Below are 19,566 nucleotides of genomic sequence, written 5' to 3' on the forward strand. Positions count from 1 at the left end.
GATGAGATGATTTTGATCAGTTTAGAAAGGTAGGTAAATTACCTGTGACCTCATTATTCTACTCTTGAGTCAAATGATCACACAAAGCTTGGAAACGAGGATAGGTAAATTATCGATGACCCCATTATTCGCCTACAACTTTGAGAAAAAGAATTAAAAAAAAACAGCAAAGTAAGGCTCAAAGGAGGATAATAATAGAATAAGTCTGGGGGAGAGGAAGAATACCATATGTTGTAAAGAGTTATATCTTGCTTGTTATGGTATAGTACGGGAATGAGTCTAGAAGATTCTTGACATTGATCAAATTAATGAGACCCACCGATGAAGGCTTAACGGAGGAAGTAGTAGAATTTAGTTTGAATTTGGGATGCTATGAAAGTTAACGGAGAAGTACATGGTAGTTCAATTTGGATTTGTCTGCTAAGCATATGGATTATGGTTTGGATGATCATGGCATTACCTTAGAGAGAAACTGAGTTTCTGTGTTTTCAAACCTCTTTCACAGGTCTAAGTTTCTGTTTTGCTTGAGGGCAAGCAAATGCTAAGTCTGAGGGAGTTGATATATCATGGTTTTTATGGTTTTTAACCATGATATAAGGAGTCTTTTAGAGTCTTTTGATTTGGTTTCTAGGATGTTTTTGAGTCTATATAGGTTTTCTAGGATTTTGGCATGAAATGAGCAAAATAGAGCAATTAGAAAGGATTTTGGAGCATTTAATCAAAAAAATCAATTTGGAGTCTGATCCTATGAAGAGCATCGACCGACACCAAAGGAGCATCGGTTGACACCAAGCTGATCCGACACAAGACTTCAAAATTGGAAGTTTTACAAAGTTGCTCGAAGTTTTCCATATTTGCATCATTGGTCCCTGACGTGTTTTAGGACATATATATAGTGTTTTTGGGTTTTGTAAACCTTTAAGTTTTATTCAAGCAAGTTTTATTTTTCTGTAATCCTGTGAGATTTTGAGAGCTTTTGGGAGAGAGATCTGATCTGCTTTGAGAGAAGAATTCTTAAACCCCCTCTTTATTCTTTTAATCTCAATTGCTTATTATTCAGAATTATGTTTTGTTCTTCATTGAATATGTCTGAGTAGTTTGCTTGTTAGGTTCAGGATTTTTCACAGGGATTTTATGATTTATTAGATCTGTTTATTTAGAATTCATTATCTTTCTAGATCTTTATCATAGGTTGTTATTCATATTAATCATTGATTGGCCATCTAAAATTAATAACCTAGGAAAATAAATTGATATGAGAATATCATTGATTTTCCTGATAAAAACTTTTGATGAGCAAAATTATTTTCTGCAAAGAGATTTGATTTAGTAATTTTGGAAACTTATGTAAACTTGTTTTTAAAGCTGATTTTTAACCTAAAATTTTACAAAGAGATTTGGATTTTCTGGTTTTAAATTTAGATAATATTTGCAGTGAGAACTGAATTATTTTACAAAACTGTTTAGAGTTCTAGATCTGATCTTAATTGCTTGAATCCTAATTAATTTATTGATTTAATATTTCATAATTTCCTGAGAACTTCTCTGGACCTAGCTTTTTGATCATCTGAATTTACATAGCTTTTATTTAATATTTTGCATTGCTTTTCTTTATTTAAATCAACTTGTTTAGCGTAATCATAAAACTCTATAATTTATTGTGTAGACTTGAGTCCTTGTGGAATTCGACCCCTAAGTATTACAGTGACCTCTTAATTTGAGAGTGTAGCTTTAGGGTTAAATTTGAGCATATCACTCATTATCTGAGCAAGTTTGTTTGTGGATTCAACAACCTGTCAACAAAGCAAAACAAGAAGAAAGTGAAGGTTGTTAGTAGAGAAGTCATGGCCCGCGGGCATGCCCATTAGTCTGCAAAGCTAGGTGATACTAGGATTTTTGTTTGTCCTAGCAGGTTCAATTAACCTTACGTGTTGTAGTACTTAAGGTGTCAATCCAAATGGGATGTTGCTACCACTCAAAATTCAATCAAGATTTCACAAGTCCAGCCAATTCAAAAGAGTGTTTGTCTAACAATCCTAGAATGATGAAAATGCAAAACAAAAATGGACTACAGAACTAGAAACAAAGATGTACGACAAGAAGTAAATATGAGTAAAAAGCATAAATGAGTCTAAGCGTGAACTAAACAACAAGAACCGAAACAGTCTCATGAAAGCAATAAAAATCAGAAAGATGGAAGTCCTAAGGATGGGAGTAATTGATGTCGGTGGAATATCCTAGTCTACATAGTGTTTAACATGCCGCAAGCAAACTATCCCTAAACAATGAACATCACGACTTAGCTAATCCAATCTCTTGACAGAAGCTACTCAGACTCAACCACTTCCATACCTAGCTCTTGCTAGAGAAACATGGTCGAGCAGGCATGACAAACAAGTTCATTCACGTCAACATACATCCTAGACAACTAATCTCTTAGGCTAGGAATGCAAGTCTTTGGCAAAAGTTGGTCAGACATTTCATCGAACATCTTTTGGGTGTGGAAATATCTAAGACCTAGTTCCAATTGATCAGAGAGAAACTAATATTTCTAACTCTAGTCCAGAAGGGAATCATACAAATCAAAGCTTAAACACCCTACATCCTAAAATCCTCCATATAGTATATCCCATCCCCAAGAACTCTAACACTACTCAGATCCGAAATTCATCATCAAGAATGCAAACCCAGAAAACATTGAACAAAACATAGTAAGATAGATAGAAATGAGAAGAACAACTTTGTAGAAGAAATCCAATGCAAAAAACTCAATAAAATCAAAGCTATCGGGATTACAAGATCGGAGAACGTTTTTGGTGGCTAGATAAACCTTTAGAAAAGAAACGAGATAAAAGATGTCTACGACAAAGACTTAACAAAATGTATATATAGTCCAACATGGAAAGCCCTAAACATAAAACGACAAGGTAAAGAGACGGTTTGGGAATCTCCTGAAGCGTGTAAGACAAAGCGTCTTCTGACATGTGTGATCGAGTCGGTGTGCGTCTAGTGGCTCGATTGGTATATGAAAGTGGCTCGAATGGTGTGAGTAGGATTGGCTCGAGCGGTGTGAGTGAAAGTGGCTCGAGCGTGGTTGGTGAAAGTGGCTCGAGTGTGGTCAGCTCGAAGGAGGTGCGGGGAGGTTGGCTCGAGCTGGGTATATACGCATCCACTAAAACGATGATAAATCTTGAACCACACCTCCGATTGGCTTGAAATAAACGACATTGGAAATATAACTCAATTCTGTACAACTTTTTTTAAGACGTCAAAAGCTGAATACCTAGACCAGGGGCTCGAGTGATGGCTCGAGAGTGGCTCGAGTGGTGGCTCGAGTGGTGGCTCGAGTGGTGACTCGAGTGTGGCTCGAGTGGTGGCTCGAGTGGTGACTCGAGAGTGGCTCGAGTGAGTGGCTCCACTGGTGACTTGAGAGTGGCTCGATTGGTGGTTCGAGTGGTGACTCGAGAGTGGCTCGAGAGACGGTTCCGGGAGTGTTGTGAGATTGGCTCAAGAGAGGGTTCCAGGAGTGTTGTGAGATTGGCTCAAGAGAGGGTTCCGGGAGTGTTGTGAGATTGGCTCGAGAGAGGGTTCCGGAGTGTTGTGCAGCGGATGGGTCGAGTGATGCGTTCCTGACGTCTCCTAGATACCTGAAATACTCTGAAATGCACAATATATGCAAGGATGATGCAAGAACTACCTAGACATGCAAAATGTATAGAAAGGACTAGAAATGATGCAAAACAATGAGTTATCCTAGCTAAATGCATGATAAATATATGCTAGGTATAGACAAAATATAGACATATCACTAGGCGGAGCGGGCATGGGAAGTGATACGTCGCTCGCCGCTCGTGGCAGACCTGTCTGCGGCGGATCACTGAAAATACAGGACCGTCACGGTCAGTCCGAACGGGCGCGGGCATGCCAGTTTGACATCTCTAGGTGTGGGATGAAATTGGAGAGAAATTTCCTCTCTATCAGATGTCTCTTGAAGTGTACCAGGTTGACCTAGTGGTTCAAAACCTGGATGAATGTGGCTGCCAGGAGGGTGCAAGCTGATTTGGTGTGGGTGCCTTTGTGGCAGAATTTAATGCCAAGTTTTCCTCTAGTAGGCGGGGGGGAGCGGTTGGAGTCGCAATCCCTTTGTGGTAGAATATAATGTCAATCTAAATGTCCATTGCATCATGCACAAAGAAATTGGAGTTGAATTCAACCACAAAATCATCCCAAATCATCTTAGCATGCACTCTTCTGGAAATCAGTCCTCCACCACGGATGTGCATCTCCCGTCATGTAGTGCATCGTTAGGTCAACCTAGTACCTCTTGGGACATCAGAGAGATTGGAAGTTATGCTTCAACCTACTCATCCACTCATTAGGCTCACCAGGTCAGTACTTCCCGAGAAGAAACCTGTACCAATTCTTTGCAACTGCTCCATCATCCTGAGATACGATGGGAGCTCCTCAGAAACTACAGCCCTCAACTACACTCCCACCACATGTATCACAACTGGAACTTGCACTAGTACAGATCTCGATAATCGTTGCAATAGAAATGTTAGTAGGTCCCCCAGCCAATCATCCCAATTCTAGGCTAACCGTGTTACAACTTCCCCACCCGGGAGTCCAGCACCAGAGGCCAAACCAGCACCGATATCGACTCCATCGGCTCCCCCGGCCCCGGCATCACCTCCACTGGCCACACTCACATACCTTTATGCCTCAAGCAACATAAAAATAATTCACCAATTAAATTTCTAAACCGTTCTAAACACTCATTCAATCCGTTCTACAACATGACCTGATTAAAATTCTTTAATTAATGATCCCAAGAATTCCAACAATTTACTTTGAAGCATTAAGCTCATTTTAATTGAGATATCACTTGGTAGACATTTCTTTTCGGGTTTGAACCATTGGTTAATAAAAAAATTGATAAGAAACATAATCTGGATATTAATGTTTAAATATTATAGTCTATGTATGCATTACAACAAAAAAAATAAGAAAAATATCTTTAGTAATAAAATTAACAAGTAAACAGTTTTCCACCCAATTTATCTCATATGGGCTGATCTTTTGTTGTCAAAAAGAATAATAATAACATTAACAAAAAAAACAATTAAACTTACTCATATTTTATATTGTACAGTGAATACTGAAATCGTTGACGTCCCAATCTATTCATGTATATGGCATGAATCTGCTCAGATATAATCTTACATAACAAAGGAAAAGAAACAAAAGATTGATCGTTCAGTCTGAGAGGTCATATAACTTAATACAGAAACAGAAAAGAACCACATATAATTCGAAGAAATCAGTTTGGTTTAGAGAAATGGGAAAAACAAAAGAGAGGAAATATGACCTAGCTAGTTTAAGGCATATATGACTTCAATACTCAAATAAGACTTATGGTAGAAACAGCTAAGATGATAGCAAGGGAAATCCCCAACTTCTTCAACAAGAAAATATCTTGAACCCACAAACCACGTTCATCAACTCTGCCTTTTTCCTTCTTCAAATTTTTCTTCTCTCGACAGCATTTTCCATCATGAGTATTGTGCCCGGATTGTTGCAATCTCCTACCTTGGGCTGCGCCGAGTACCTTTCACTGCTTTGGTTTTTGTTATTGTTACCTCTTTGATGAACACAACGCATCAATAGAAGCATAGGAATGAAACCAAAAACATACGCGAGTTTTCTCCATGGTCCGAGAAATGTTGAGACTACTCCGTTCGTTTGAGGATTTATCTTTTCACGGACACGAGCCTCCTCTTTTGATGTCACGTTATGACAGAATTCATGGACACCCGTTGGATTTATATAAACTATAACGGTTTGCGATGGTACAATCTGTTGAAAGAATGTATTGGTTACTTGACGAGTTGTAACAAACAGTCCATGGCTAACCTCAACTTTCTTAACCACGTCAAAACGTGGCGAAATCTTTGTGTCATGATCACTCTTGTCCAAAAGAATCTCATTATGTTCGTTTTCTGAGAACTCAAGTGTAAAAAGCATCATCCACATCTCCATTGTTGTTGTTAACGTCCATAAGATCTTCAAAAAAAAATAAATAAATAACAAAAACAAATAAAGAAATGACACTAAAATTAATAAGATAAACTTAATTCAAGATATTTAAAAAAAAAAAAAAAAGCTACCTTGATTTTCGTGTTCTTGAGTATCTCTATGATAGCTCCAAATATCTTCTATAGGAACCACCGTTGAGTGTTCTTCAATGAAGCTCTGAAATTTGAAACAAGATCAAACATAAAGTTATATTTGATAACACCAGTCACATATAAAATATTTTGCACTTAAAATATATTGAAGTACCACTACCTTTTCTAGTTCCTTGCTTGATACTCCTACCCATCTCAAGTTTTCAACAAGCCTTTCTTCCTTATACCTCCCATAATGTTCTTGCATATCTACAGCCTTCATGTTCGCCTGTATGCATGCGAGTTTTTCTCCGGAATAATTAAAGTCTCCATTGAAGGTTCCAGACGCAGAATCAAGACTGTTCCGTGGCTCTTGGGAGGATTGAGCCAATGCTATGATCTTGCTCAACATTTCATCTGTATCATTAGCTACGTTGTTTCCCAAATATTCTCCGTGTGTGAGATCTTCTACATAAAGTGGTGGCACCGTTGGCAACATACGATTTTGTAGTCTTGCACATTCTAACTCTATCTCAACCTATTATGAGAGGAGAACTAAAGATTAGTTTGAAAAAAAAAGTTTACATTTCCATTATCATTTAAATTTACCTTCGTTGGAGGATATGAGATTGTTCCATATTGAGACTGAGCTGGGAAGTTGAAGGAGGTGTCATGCGACATAAACTGATTCCATTTGTTTTCTATCGTTTCCATTTCTAGCGATGACGTATTACCGAGTTGAGTTAAGCCTCCTGTGTCGGGTGAGATTGGATATTCCGAGTTTTCTAGGTTTTCATACATTCCATCGGTATACAAACAAGTACTAGAAGTAGATTGTTCACTATTAGTCGTTGCTTTGTTCTTCATGCCATGGTGTTGTTTTTCTTCTATCTTGTTGGCTAAACCACTCTTCTTGAACACTCGACAAAGTGCATACGCATCCTGGAATGTTCATATATACTTGGTAATTAATATAATAATTAAGAAAAAAACTTTTAAAAAATTATAACTTTGCCGTTTGGTTACTTGTATGCCGGATTTAGATTCACATTCTTGCTCTTCAAGACGGTACTCATGCATGACCCAGTCGGTACGTGAGCCATGAGGCGCTCTACCTCGGTAATATACTAACGTTTTCTTTGTTCCAACCGTCCGCGAATGTGAATTGACTTTACGATCTTTCCCCGTAGCTTTCCAGTAACCGGCTTTTGTTGCCCGGTTTGTTCTTGATCCATTTGGATATTTCCGGTCTCGAGGACTGAAGAAAAACCATTCTAGGTCTTTACTTGGCAGCAAGGACTTCCCTGCAAGTTTAGCAAACAAGGATCACATGATTAATAGAACATTGTAATTAGGTTTATCCAACATTAATTTGTATACACTACTTAAAGAAGCCATAACATGACATGAAAATCCAAAAGATAAGGAAATAAGAAAAGAAAGACATATAAAATTGAAGGTGAAGTTGAGGGTGTAAGAGAAGCTTCCAAAACCCTAAAGCACATGTGAAATTATGAGTTACTTTTTTTTTTTTAATCTTCTTAACTTTTTTGACTCGGTCTTCCGAATTTGTCTCACTAGTCATCACCGCATCTCTCGGTTTTATTACAATCTATTTAAAGAATAAAGATGAGGGTGGGTCCATTTAAATTTTATTCTAAGATAAAGTTGGGATCGTTATTATATAGATTTAGTTCATAAAGCATTCACGTTAGATGCTAAGTTCGATGCGTGTCCTAGAGATACATAACTTGGTACGTACAATATGATAAAATAAACTAAAAATAATATAAGTACGTTAGGAAAATAAATATAAAAAGAAAAGAACATATATCTTTGAAAAGAAAGGACATCAAGTGTGTTGAACAAAAAAAAAAGAGAGACATTAAGTGTCTCTTCTCTCTAGGGTTAAACTTTCAAAAGGTAGTTTCACATTATGTAGTTTTTAGAAATGAATCTGTAATTCGTTATCCTAATTAAAGTCCAAAAAGATTGATCTTACAATAAACGTATCAGTTAAATGATTATGACCTAAATAATTAGAGGAAAAACAAGATAGCCTCTTCTCGGTTGCTATAATATATATATTGTCGTATGATTCGAGTGTAGTTTTCTTGTGTTTTATTTTCTTAGTAAACTAGGGGCTTTGCCCCTTTGTCCGACCAAAAAAAAAAAAATCTATATATATTGTCTTATTTAATTTGAACATGACACACAACAGCTTGATGTATAGACGATGCAGAATCATAAACGTATACCTTCCTCGATGGTAAATGTGGATGACAATAAAATGATGGATATGCATATGATGAGAACAACATAAGAGGGAAGAGAGAAATATACCGGGTAAATCCCAAGGTTCGCATTTGTAAAGATCAATCTCGGGAATGATCTCTAACTCGATCGTTCGACCATTAATCTTTCGCTTGAGGTAGTATATGACAAGCTCTTCGTCAGTTGGATGAAACCGGAAACCAGGAGGCATTGAAACAGGAGCCATATCCACTTCCCAATGTTGTAGCTAGAACCAAAATGATTGAAGGGACAAATATGAACATAAATATGTAGAACTTGAGAGAGAAAAAAAGGAGAAGGAGAAGGAGTGTGAATATAAAGAGAGAGTTATATATAAGAAAGAGGCGTAACATAAGGGTTTGAATTCGATCGATCAGTGATGGAATTGTAAGAAAGACAAAAAGAGATTAAAATTATGTAAAAGAAGATGCAAAAAGCATTTAGGGTCGGTTGCCAATTGCAAACCCCACAACATATCTTCTTCCACTTTAAGTCTTTACCTTTTCTTTTTACTTTAATGTGTTTATATATTTCCGTGTAAATTTGATTCTCAGTACCGTTCTTATTAAGCTTTTTTTTTAGTATCATCTTCCTCAATATTGGAAAATTTAAAATATCAAGCCAAGTTATGGTTAGGCTTAAACCTTCAATTCATTATCTTTTGACATTTTGAGATTTGGTTCTATTGGAGTTGCATGTTTTAACGATTTCATATCACCGTAAAAATTATCACTTTCTTTTTCTCCTCTCTTTTTTTTGTTTTTAATTTTTTTTCCTTCATCTGTTTATTCCTCGTAAAATCAGAACCCCAAAACTAAAAATAAAGTATTTTCTCATATAATTAATTATTTCGTTCCTTTCCATCATTTCTCCGTTTGATTCCGTCAACAAATTTCACCAAGATGATAGGTTGGTTATAAAAAGTAGAGAACAATATATCAATGTAATTATAATTTTACAAATAAGCTAGTTGTGTAAATCTAAAATCAATATAACTAATTTTAAAAAGTTTCTGACTCATCACACTTTTTTATTTTTGAATTATATTTAAATAATCTTCTATTGTTAAAAAATAAGTACGTAACATTGGTATGTTATGAAATAGGTGCATTAAGTAAAAAAAATTGAAAATAGACTTCAATCATATCATTTCAAAATCAAACAAAATTTTCTAACATCTACTGAAAATTGCATTTTTTTTTTTGTTGGCAACATTGTGTTTTATTGAATACTAGATGAGGATCCGCCCGATGTGCGAGTTTAAAGTTTTATAAATGAAATTAAATTTATTAAAATTTGTTGTATGTTATATATAAATTTTATTTTTGTTATAATACACTGATTTATATCCATTTACAAATCTTTATCTATGTTACTATTAAAAGTATATTTTTTATACCTAAATGTACTCTTGTATGTTACAAAAATATTATTTATCACCATCTAGAAACTGTTTATATAAACACATAAGCCAAGTATATTACTTTCACTTCTGCATAGTTTTTTAATTACTAAAATTGTTCGCTCAAAAAACATTTTGAATAAAAAATGTATTACATAATATACTAATCAATGATGTATCATCACAATAATGTGTGACCACCATGGAGAAAACATCGGCTCCGCCTTCATCCCTTATGGAGAGAACCTTGCGTCCAACCTCCTCCACCATGGAGAGAACTTTGGCTCCGCCCTTCTCCATTGGAGAGATAATCTTGCGTCCAATCTCCTCCACCTTCATCCCTTACGGAGATAACTTTGTGTCCAACCTTCTCTACCATAGGGAGAACCTCGGCTCTGCCCCCCTTCTGTGTGGAGAAAATATGTTCACGTCTTTTTGATATCTCAAAATGGGTTGTTCCGACAACCAATGAAAGTAAAAACAATTTTCTAACTTCACAAAAAAATCTTTTGATAGTAACTAATGTTAAATTTCTCAATGTATTCGTGATAGTAACTATGCCAAAGTGAAAGTAAAATATTTGGCTTAATGTGTTTATAGATAACATAATATACTAATCAATGATGTATCATCACAATAATGTATGACCGCCATGGAAAAAACCTCGGCTCCGCCCTCATCCCTTATAAAGAGAACTTTGCGTCCAACTTCCTCCATCATGGAGAGAACCTTGGCTCCGTCTTCCTCCCTTAGAGAGATAACCTTGCGTCCAACCTCCTCCACCTTCCTATGTTGGGTAGATAACCTTGTGTCCAACCTTCACCATCATAGAGAGAACCTCGGCTCTGCCCTCATCCTGTGTGGAGAGAAAATGTTCACGTCTTTTTGCTATCTCAAAATAGCTTGCTCCGACGACCAATAAACGTCAAAACCTTTTTCAATCGTCACAAAATCTTTTGATAGTAACTAATGCTAAATTTCTCAATGTATTGGTGGAAGTGTCTTTGACACACCATGATGTAGCCTCTATCTCTATAACGCTTCAATCGCCACATTGTTTAGTGAGCCCATGTCTACTCTCAGTCTATGGGCCCATCTTCCCAAGTGGGTCCTACATCTATTTCCGGCTTGTGGACCAACCCATATTCGATGGTCGGTTTGTTACGTCTGGAAGTCTTTAAAAACTTGATTACCGACCTTACAAATCAACAAATGATATTTTCTTGTGTTTTGTCCTCACTCGCACAATTTCGACAATCACTTCCAGAAAGGTCACCCCATCATGAAGTTCTCTCAAGACCTTTGACTGAAAAAATAAGTGCATTTTAGTGACATATGTGGCTAAATCAATTCTTTTAAATATTTCCGCAAACCAGGGTGTCAGAGTCTTTGAGCTCCTATGGATCTATCAACAACGATTTATTTTTTTCCAATCTATCTATCTATGTTTGTTGTACGCTTGTGTTTGATTAGCCTATTTTATCAATTCATTAGGTTGATGAGCTTTTATTCGTTATCTCCCTTTGGGATTGAATGAATAATGGTAACAATTATGTTTGAAAAAAAAAAAAAAGGGTTTATGACCAACCAAGCAAGGTTGAGAAATTGAAAGAAAATTAATTTGGCATAATTAAATAAACAATAGAAAATTATAAGCATGTTAATATATGAATCCCAAATCATTCAAAGATTAAAATATAAATTTAAACAATCTAAAAATACTACAATAAATTTTAAAATACAGTATTAGAAAAAAAAGACTTATATATTAATCTTTTTTTTTGTCAACATATTAATCTTACCTATTCCCAACTGAAAAAGGAGAAAGTAGTAGAAATTTTGGCTTAAGAAAATAAGAAAAATTTACCTTCCCATTAAAATATATTTCCAATTAAACAAAATTGAAAGCAATGTTTTTTAATAAATTATTTAAATATGAGGCGATCTTTGATTGTATAGAAGTGAGTACAAAATTTTAGAATTAATAATTAAAAGTATATTTTCCTTAATCCTTTTTCTATTTTTTTAATAATTAATCACTTAAATTAAAAATAAGAAATAATATTATAATTTCGAATTTTATGAAATATATATATATATATAATCTCCTTATAATTATTTTAAAAAACTTTGTTTTTTTTTCTAAATTCTGAAATTTTTTATAATTATATTTTTACTTTATTAATATTTTTTAAAACAAAAAATATTTTCTTTTTGTTGTAATCAAATTCTTCCTATTAAATATCGACACATGTCAAAATCTTGTTAATGACTAACTTTCAAAACCCAACTTTATATAATAAGATAGTGGAATAAATAAAATAACATAAACTATAATTTAACCCGAAAAATATGTTTAACCACCATCATAATTGGATCAATTTAATTTGAAATATTTAATATTTTAATATTGATTATGCTAATAAAGATTACACAAAACGGATTAATTATATTTGAATTTATGTTAATGTCGTTCCAAACATGTCCTGATATGTACCCACAATGAAGTAAATTAAAAAAATTGGATATTCTGTTCAAAATGAAGAAATCTAATGTCACATTTTTCAAAGTAAGTTGAAATAAATTAAAAGATTCTCTTAAAAAATACATCAAAAATAATAATCTAGATTTTAGGAGGTAGATTTATAGAAAATGTACAGCTCTTTGCACCTATTCTAAATATATATATATATATATATATATATATATAACAAGATAAGTTAAGTTCTATTATATGAATAATAATGAATTTACTAATATAATAATTATTTAAAGTTATATTAGAAATAAATTACCTTTGAATTTAAACTGTTATTTTAAATTAATGTGTTTCGTTAATTAAAAATGTAAGAAAATAGAATGTATATTATGTCAAAATACATTTAAATATCCAAAATAGAAGAAAAAGTAAATGAATATATCATTTTCAATAGGACTAGTAAGAAAATAGAAAATTACTAGAAGTTGTGGAATGTAGTAGAGCCAAAAAAAAATTACTAAATCTCTTAGATGGACTCAATTACAGTCCGTAATAATATATATATATATATATATATATATATATAATCTTTTGCACATATTGTAGGTAAAAAACATTTATTTAAAAAAAAAATATAACTAAAATGAGATCAACCGATTTATGAAGTTATTATAATTGGTTAAGAAATTTTTTGACACTTTTCTTCTATTTTTTTAAATTTAAAGAAATGCCTTATGATTAAGTAATTATTGTTTGTGCGATAAAGAAATTGAACCTGGTCTAAATAGAAACATTTCAATGTATGAAAAATATGTACAAATATGTAAAACTGATGATTCTAAGTTATAATGTCTATTGAAATTTTTTGTCACAAAAGCTTTTCAGGATAAATGCAGAGTATAATATATTTTTTTGGCTCTTGGCTAACAATAGAAAAACTGAGAAAATAAGTATAGATTGTTTGTGATCATGTTGATGTGTTAGTATTTTATTTCAGCATACGCGTTAGATATGATCTTATTATTCTGCATTTTTGATAAAGTTAGAACAACAAAAGTCCAAATTCAATTTATCATAAATAAATTATTCGAATTAAATCATTAAATTATTGAACATGCAACTAGCAATTCAACAATAAAAATAAGCCGACAAAACCAAATAAATGTTAAATAATATTTTGTTATGTAAAAATAAGAACGAATTAAACTTTGTATTTAGCTAAAAAATTATAAAATGGAATAGAGGAAGTATGATTGTAGCTTGTATAATTTTTAAATTAATCTAAGAAGTTATACGTATGAATAGAGATTTGGTTGTTGTTTGTTAGACGCCGTCCAAATAATTTTTTTTATGTGAATTTTGATTATTATTATTATTATTACTAGTTGTAATTTTTATATTATATCTTTGACCTATATTATAAAAGTTTATGATTTTCATCACGTTACGAGGAATTTTGTTTCATTGCTCAAAACCACAACAGTTTTCGTCACGCACATATTATATCTTAGTTGATCATCAGAATGTTTTTTATTAATATATACCATATTTATTAGAATTGTATTTCCTGTAATTTTATGTTCAATTTTTCTTAAATACATAATAATTTTTAGAAATAAAGAAATACTTTCTGCAATAGATATAATCACTAGCAAACATCAAAATGAATTTAAAACACGTTCAAGAAATCTACTCAGAGTTAGTTCATGCTTCAGCATCATAAGTTAGTTCATGCTTCAGCATCATACTTGTTATAGACCAAAACCTGCTTCTCTTCCCACCATCTTTGTGCTTCCTTCTCTGAAAACCTCTTCCGACTACAACCAAAGTTAGAAACAAATCACATAAACACTTAAAGCATACATCAAATCACATAAAACACTTAATCACACTTCACATTTTCTTTACCTAAACCGTACGCGTTTAAGCGTCTTCCGACCGCAAGGCAAAGCCGTGAAAGTTATATATACACCAGGCTCGTATTGCTCCACTTGTTCTGCTGTCGAGTCTTGTGTTCCGTTTTGGTGATGTCCTGTTCTTGTGATGGCAGGCGATGCATCTACTAATAGCTTAACGTTGCTGTCACGGTTCGAGGATTTCGTGACACATTTCTCTACAAGTTGTCTGTTTTCGGGTTGGGAACGAGATGTAGTGATTGGTGTGAGATATGGAATGGACACTGAGTCATCAAAGATTGGTGAGACTTGAGAAGGATTGCATGCAATGACGGTTTTAGGAGGATTGCTCGGTTTCTCTTTATTCGTTTGAAGCTGCAAGGAAGATACCGCGAAAATGTGAGTCACATAAATAAACAGAAAAGAGAAAGATGAAAAAGAGAACTATGTATCTTTCTTTACCTTAGACGCCAAGGCTTTGATTATCTCTTTCGCAGCTTTCGACTTCTCGGCTTCTTCTTTAGCAACTTCCCATGTCTTGTCGAGTTCTTGTTGGCATTCTTGCATCTTCTCATTGCCAAGTTCACATTGTGTCTGGAGATTTCTTATCTACATGATCATATAAGTGTACCTTTAGTGTCTAAAATGTTGATATTGTTACTAGTAAGAAAAGAAAAAAAAATTGTTTACCTCGGCTTTTAGCCTTTCGATTTCTTCAATTAAGATCTTATTCGACTCAGACGAGGTTGATGTCATTGTAGAAGATGGTCGCCTCGATGATACTGACAGATTCATAGGGAGAACTAGTCGAAACTTTATCGAAATGAAACAGAGAAGGAACAGAGACTTGTCCCCATCGAGGCTGTTCACCTTGTGGAAGATTCTGCATCTCATTCTCTATTTCTTTTTCAGTCCAATCCTCAGATACCCTTCGTGTAGTAACCAGCTGCATCCTTGGAGTATGATTCTCCGTCTTGACATTTCTTGAAAACTCTGTTATACTCCATAGATGATCGAAGCAAGAATCACAAACCCTAGAGAGCTTGCTTTTGTTTGGTGCCAAGGAAGCATTTACAGCTTTCTTGCTACTACAAGCGTTACAAAACAAGAGACCACAGTTGTAACAGTTATGTTTTTTCCTTGTGAATCCAAAAGCTGATTTGCAAGAACTGCAAGCTGTTTGATCAGTCAAAGAGATCTCTTTATGCAAACATATCGCAGCCGTCAAGTTCAACCCACAAGCTATACTCTCTACCAACCTATCACCTAAAGGCTCAACAAGAACCGGCGAGTTTCTATCTCTAACGTCACCTAACCCAAGTTGTCCGTTCGTGCCTTTTCCCCAAGTATAAACATTTCCAAACGAAGTTAACACAGCTACATGGTGTGAACCGGAAGCAACATCCTTAACAAACTGCCGTGTTAGATTGCCCAAAACAACATTTATCGACTTGTCCTTTGCTCTTGGACATCCCAACTGCCCATGGATCGAGCTACCCATTGTATAAACCGTTCCTGAAATGCTGAGTGCAACAGTTAAAGTCCATCCACAAGAGACTTTTGTAAAATCATGATCAATGAGCTCTGTAACACAAGTTGGCACTAGCTTTCTCTTGCTATCTGTATGTCCTAGCCGTCCTTTATCTCCATCTCCCCAAGTAAACAGCTTTCCACAACTCTTAGCATTGTAAAACTTCCGGTCGGACGCGGTTTCAACTACCGCAGCAGTGTGCCATGGTCCACAAGAAACATATAGTACCTTCATACGTCTCAAAGACTCCACTTCTTTTGGTTTTGTTACACTCTCAAGACTCCCATGTCCAAGAACTCCAAAAGTTCCACTACCGTAAGTGAAAAGCTGACCACAACTAGTCACAATCGCCGTGTGCCACGCGCCACAAGCGACAATATAAACACTCTGAGATCCGCTTAAAACGTCGGATACTTTTCGAGTCAAGAACTGGCTTCCTGATTGTTCAATGGTTCCACCATCGATTCCCCATAGATACATCTCTCCTGACTCCGTAACAGCACACGTTTGATGATCACTACAAGCAACTGATCTAACAGCAACATCCTCGAGTGACTCAACGCGTTTTGGATGGTCGGTGTCGATGTTAACTTTAAGTCCGAGCTTACCACTGTTCCCATTGCCCCAACAAAACACTTCACCTTGTCTTGTAACCAGCGCAGCATGTTTTGCACCTAGAGAAATACTCTGTACATCAAACATTTTGGCAGATTCTAAAAGCTTAGGAGATAACGCATCGTTTCTGATTCTTCGAGCCATCGATAAGACCAGTTATAGCTCCCCATATCATTATGTCCTTGAGGACATTGGATCTTGTAACCGGCTGTGTTATGACAGAAGGAGGTGGAGAAGCAACAAATCTCTGTGATGAGTTCTTGCAAAGTTCTGAACCTGTAGATTCAAAATCCGAGTTCCTAATATCATAATCTGTTTCATAGTAATAAGAAACAGGACCAATGGCATCAGATGCAGCAAAACTGTCGGAAGAACATGACAACCCGTTAGATAAACACCGCTCTTCAAGTAACGTAGATGGACTTCCACATAAACTGCGTATCTTCAAGAACATAACAATATACATCAAGAAATCGAAAAACAATCTCTAAAATATATAAAAAGAAATGGTTCTTTAGCTACCTGAGTGTAGTCAGGGGTCTCTTCAAGAAGTCCGAGATTCTGTTTCCTTCGGATAAAACCCGCAGGACTATTAATACAACTTTGAGCTCCCCTACTAGTCCGAAGATTCGTAGAGGTCCTAACGTTATGGTGCTTTGTTATCACAGCTCTAAGGCCTTTAAACCAAGATTCTGCTTGTGCTTTATCTTTACATATCTACATATATAACCAACAAAACATCTATAAGAAGTCTTGAATATTGCAACTAACTTGTTAAACAACATAATAACCAAAACTTACAAGATCAAGAGTGTGTTCTCCATTAGCATAAATGAGTGAAAAAGACTGTTCCTTTCGATCCGATTGAGCTTGTTTCTGAAAGTTTGGCTAAGAACAAGATAGGAAAACATTTCATCATCATCATCATCATGTTCCTTAATCTGAAAGAAATGTTTAAAATGAACTACATACCGTAATTTGTCCTCGGACAATTGTAATAACCGAACTCAATCTCAATTGTCTCTCCTCTTGTCCTGAGTACCAAATCAAGTACTTCTCATCCTTCAAAAAAACCAAAAGAGCAAAACTGTAAGCACCACAACTCTTTAAAGCTAAATGGTTTTTTTTTGTACACTCAAGTTTTTGGAATTGAAAGATCATAGAAAAAGAAACTTACCATTGAGAGTTTAAAAGGACAGAACTTTGGGTTTCCTCTTCTCCTACATTTCAGAAGCTGTGCACCTTTCTTCAAAGCCAAGATTGCCTGTAAATAAAACCATCAATAATTCATAACTACAAAAACCAAGAAAGATCTTGAATTGTATGATAGATCTCTAAATCATTTCGAAAACTAACTATGAAACAGAGTGATTGATTATAAATGTGACAGAGTGAGGACTAAAATTGTCATTTGAGGGAAAAAGAACAAAAACAAGAATTAAGACATAGTGTGAACAGTGATCTCTCTCTGTGGAGATAAAACTAGGAAAAATTCAAGAAATGCATCAGTTTCTTGATTTCTATAACCCAAAACAGAGTTTCAAAATCAAGAATCAGTATATGTGGAAGGGTAAAGCAGAGGAGAAACAAAAAGAACCTGTTCATCAGTTCTATCACGAGGAACTGTAGCTGAGATTTGCTGTTCGCCCATAGCTTTGTTTGTCAGAGAAGAAGAAGAAGAAGAAGTAGATTGGTGTATAAATAAATTTGTTTGGAATTTAGAGGAATGTGAAACAAATTTGTGTACTCTCTCCTCTCTCTCTCTCTCTCACACACACACAGCAACTCTTAAGGTGTTTTATATTCTTAGAATAATATTGATTTTTTTTTTTTTGCTTTTTTTGGTTTCAAGTTTAGTAGTAGCTAAAACAAGTGTAGTACAAATCGTAATTTAATACTTTTGTTTCCTTAATCGTAATTCAAGATTCTCCCAACGTTTATGCCACCGAGTTTGCTTGATTTAATTTTGTTTGCTGTTTTTTCTTGTCTTTTTGAATTTTTGATATCTTAGTAAATCGATTAAATTTAAATACATTTAGTTCACAAGTTCGAAGAGATTGTGCAAGGAAAAAGATTTGTAAGAAAACTTAATTTCTTGGTCAAAGTATTTAAGGACCATAACCCAAACTTCCAAAATTTAGATATAATAATCCAATCTTCGCACACACAAAAAATATATATATATATATATATATATAATAATCTAATTTAAATTCATAGTAATGAAATTGACTTAGAACTTAGGAAAATATCTTTGACAATTCTTGTTTTAGTAATTTACAATGAAACATTTTTTGATGTGATTATAAATAATCTTTTTTTAAGTTTTAATAGTTTTGAAAGAAATGTTGTGTTTACTTTCGTGATTTATAACTAATAGAACTTTAAAACTAAATAATGATATATAATCACTTTTTTTTACTATTCACTTTTCAAAAAACATGAACTAACTATTCAATATTTTAACATATCGAGCAATCAATCAAAAAACTTTGTTTTAATAATAATTTATCATTGATAAAAGCAAACTAGTTATACATTCTTGTCCAATCAATTAAGATCAGAAAATTTGTTTTTGGGGATGTATATATTTTATTTAATATTGTAAAATATTATCTGTATAACTTTAGTGGTGTATTTTTGTGATTTTTAGAGCTGCATATTTTAGTTGATTTAAATCATAAATCGTTTATTTTAAATAGTATTTAATTTAATTAAAATGATGATTATAAATTTGTGCAAAAGTTAAATAGTGATTTGTTACTATCTAATCAGAATTCAAGTCTTAGAAATAATGTGTTGGCAATGTACGAGTATATAGATAGTGAGTCATTAGTTATATACTGTGTATACTCTTTAAAGCTAATTTTAACTTCATTAAGAAGAAAAAAAATAAGAGGAGGGAGAGAGTCGCACGTGTGCAGAAAACCACATGGGTTACTTTCAGTATTTTCTTAATTATTACTTCTTTTCTTCTGCAATTTATTAAGTTTCTCTTTTTTTCTTAAATTTTTTGTTTTTATTTTCCGCAATTATTAGTTTCTTACTGGTTGCCTCTCTATTTTCTTGTCCTTTTCCTCATTCTTTATTTTTTACTTTTGTTATTTTTCCATTAGACAACTGGCATCAAGACAATGAGTACGACACAAACCCAACATTGTCAACCTCTTTTGTAAGAAACC

The 19,566-nt window shown here is 34.1% G+C and overlaps 2 pseudogenes across 2 annotated transcripts; both read right to left on the minus strand.

Annotated features, from left to right (window-relative positions):
• Positions 1 to 5,156: 5,156 nt before the first annotated feature.
• LOC147925608 (NAC domain-containing protein 86-like) lies at positions 5,157 to 8,763 on the minus strand (annotated as a pseudogene). Its single transcript, XR_015583825.1, has 6 exons — positions 8,511 to 8,763; positions 7,194 to 7,471; positions 6,777 to 7,109; positions 6,349 to 6,705; positions 6,168 to 6,252; positions 5,157 to 6,063 (listed from the first exon to the last, which is right to left on the minus strand). The product of XR_015583825.1 is annotated as an NAC domain-containing protein 86-like (transcript).
• Positions 8,764 to 13,869: 5,106 nt separating this feature from the next.
• On the minus strand, positions 13,870 to 18,157 carry LOC147925609 (PH, RCC1 and FYVE domains-containing protein 1-like; annotated as a pseudogene). Its single transcript, XR_015583536.1, has 9 exons — positions 17,982 to 18,157; positions 17,562 to 17,648; positions 17,357 to 17,446; positions 17,186 to 17,272; positions 16,907 to 17,101; positions 14,929 to 16,826; positions 14,701 to 14,847; positions 14,252 to 14,613; positions 13,870 to 14,160 (listed from the first exon to the last, which is right to left on the minus strand). The product of XR_015583536.1 is annotated as a PH, RCC1 and FYVE domains-containing protein 1-like (transcript).
• Positions 18,158 to 19,566: the final 1,409 nt, after the last annotated feature.

The sequence above is a fragment of the Camelina sativa genome, chromosome 16, assembly GCF_030686135.1.
Source record: "Camelina sativa cultivar CO46 ecotype springtype chromosome 16, ASM3068613v1".
In the NCBI taxonomy this organism is placed as follows: domain Eukaryota; kingdom Viridiplantae; phylum Streptophyta; class Magnoliopsida; order Brassicales; family Brassicaceae; genus Camelina; species Camelina sativa.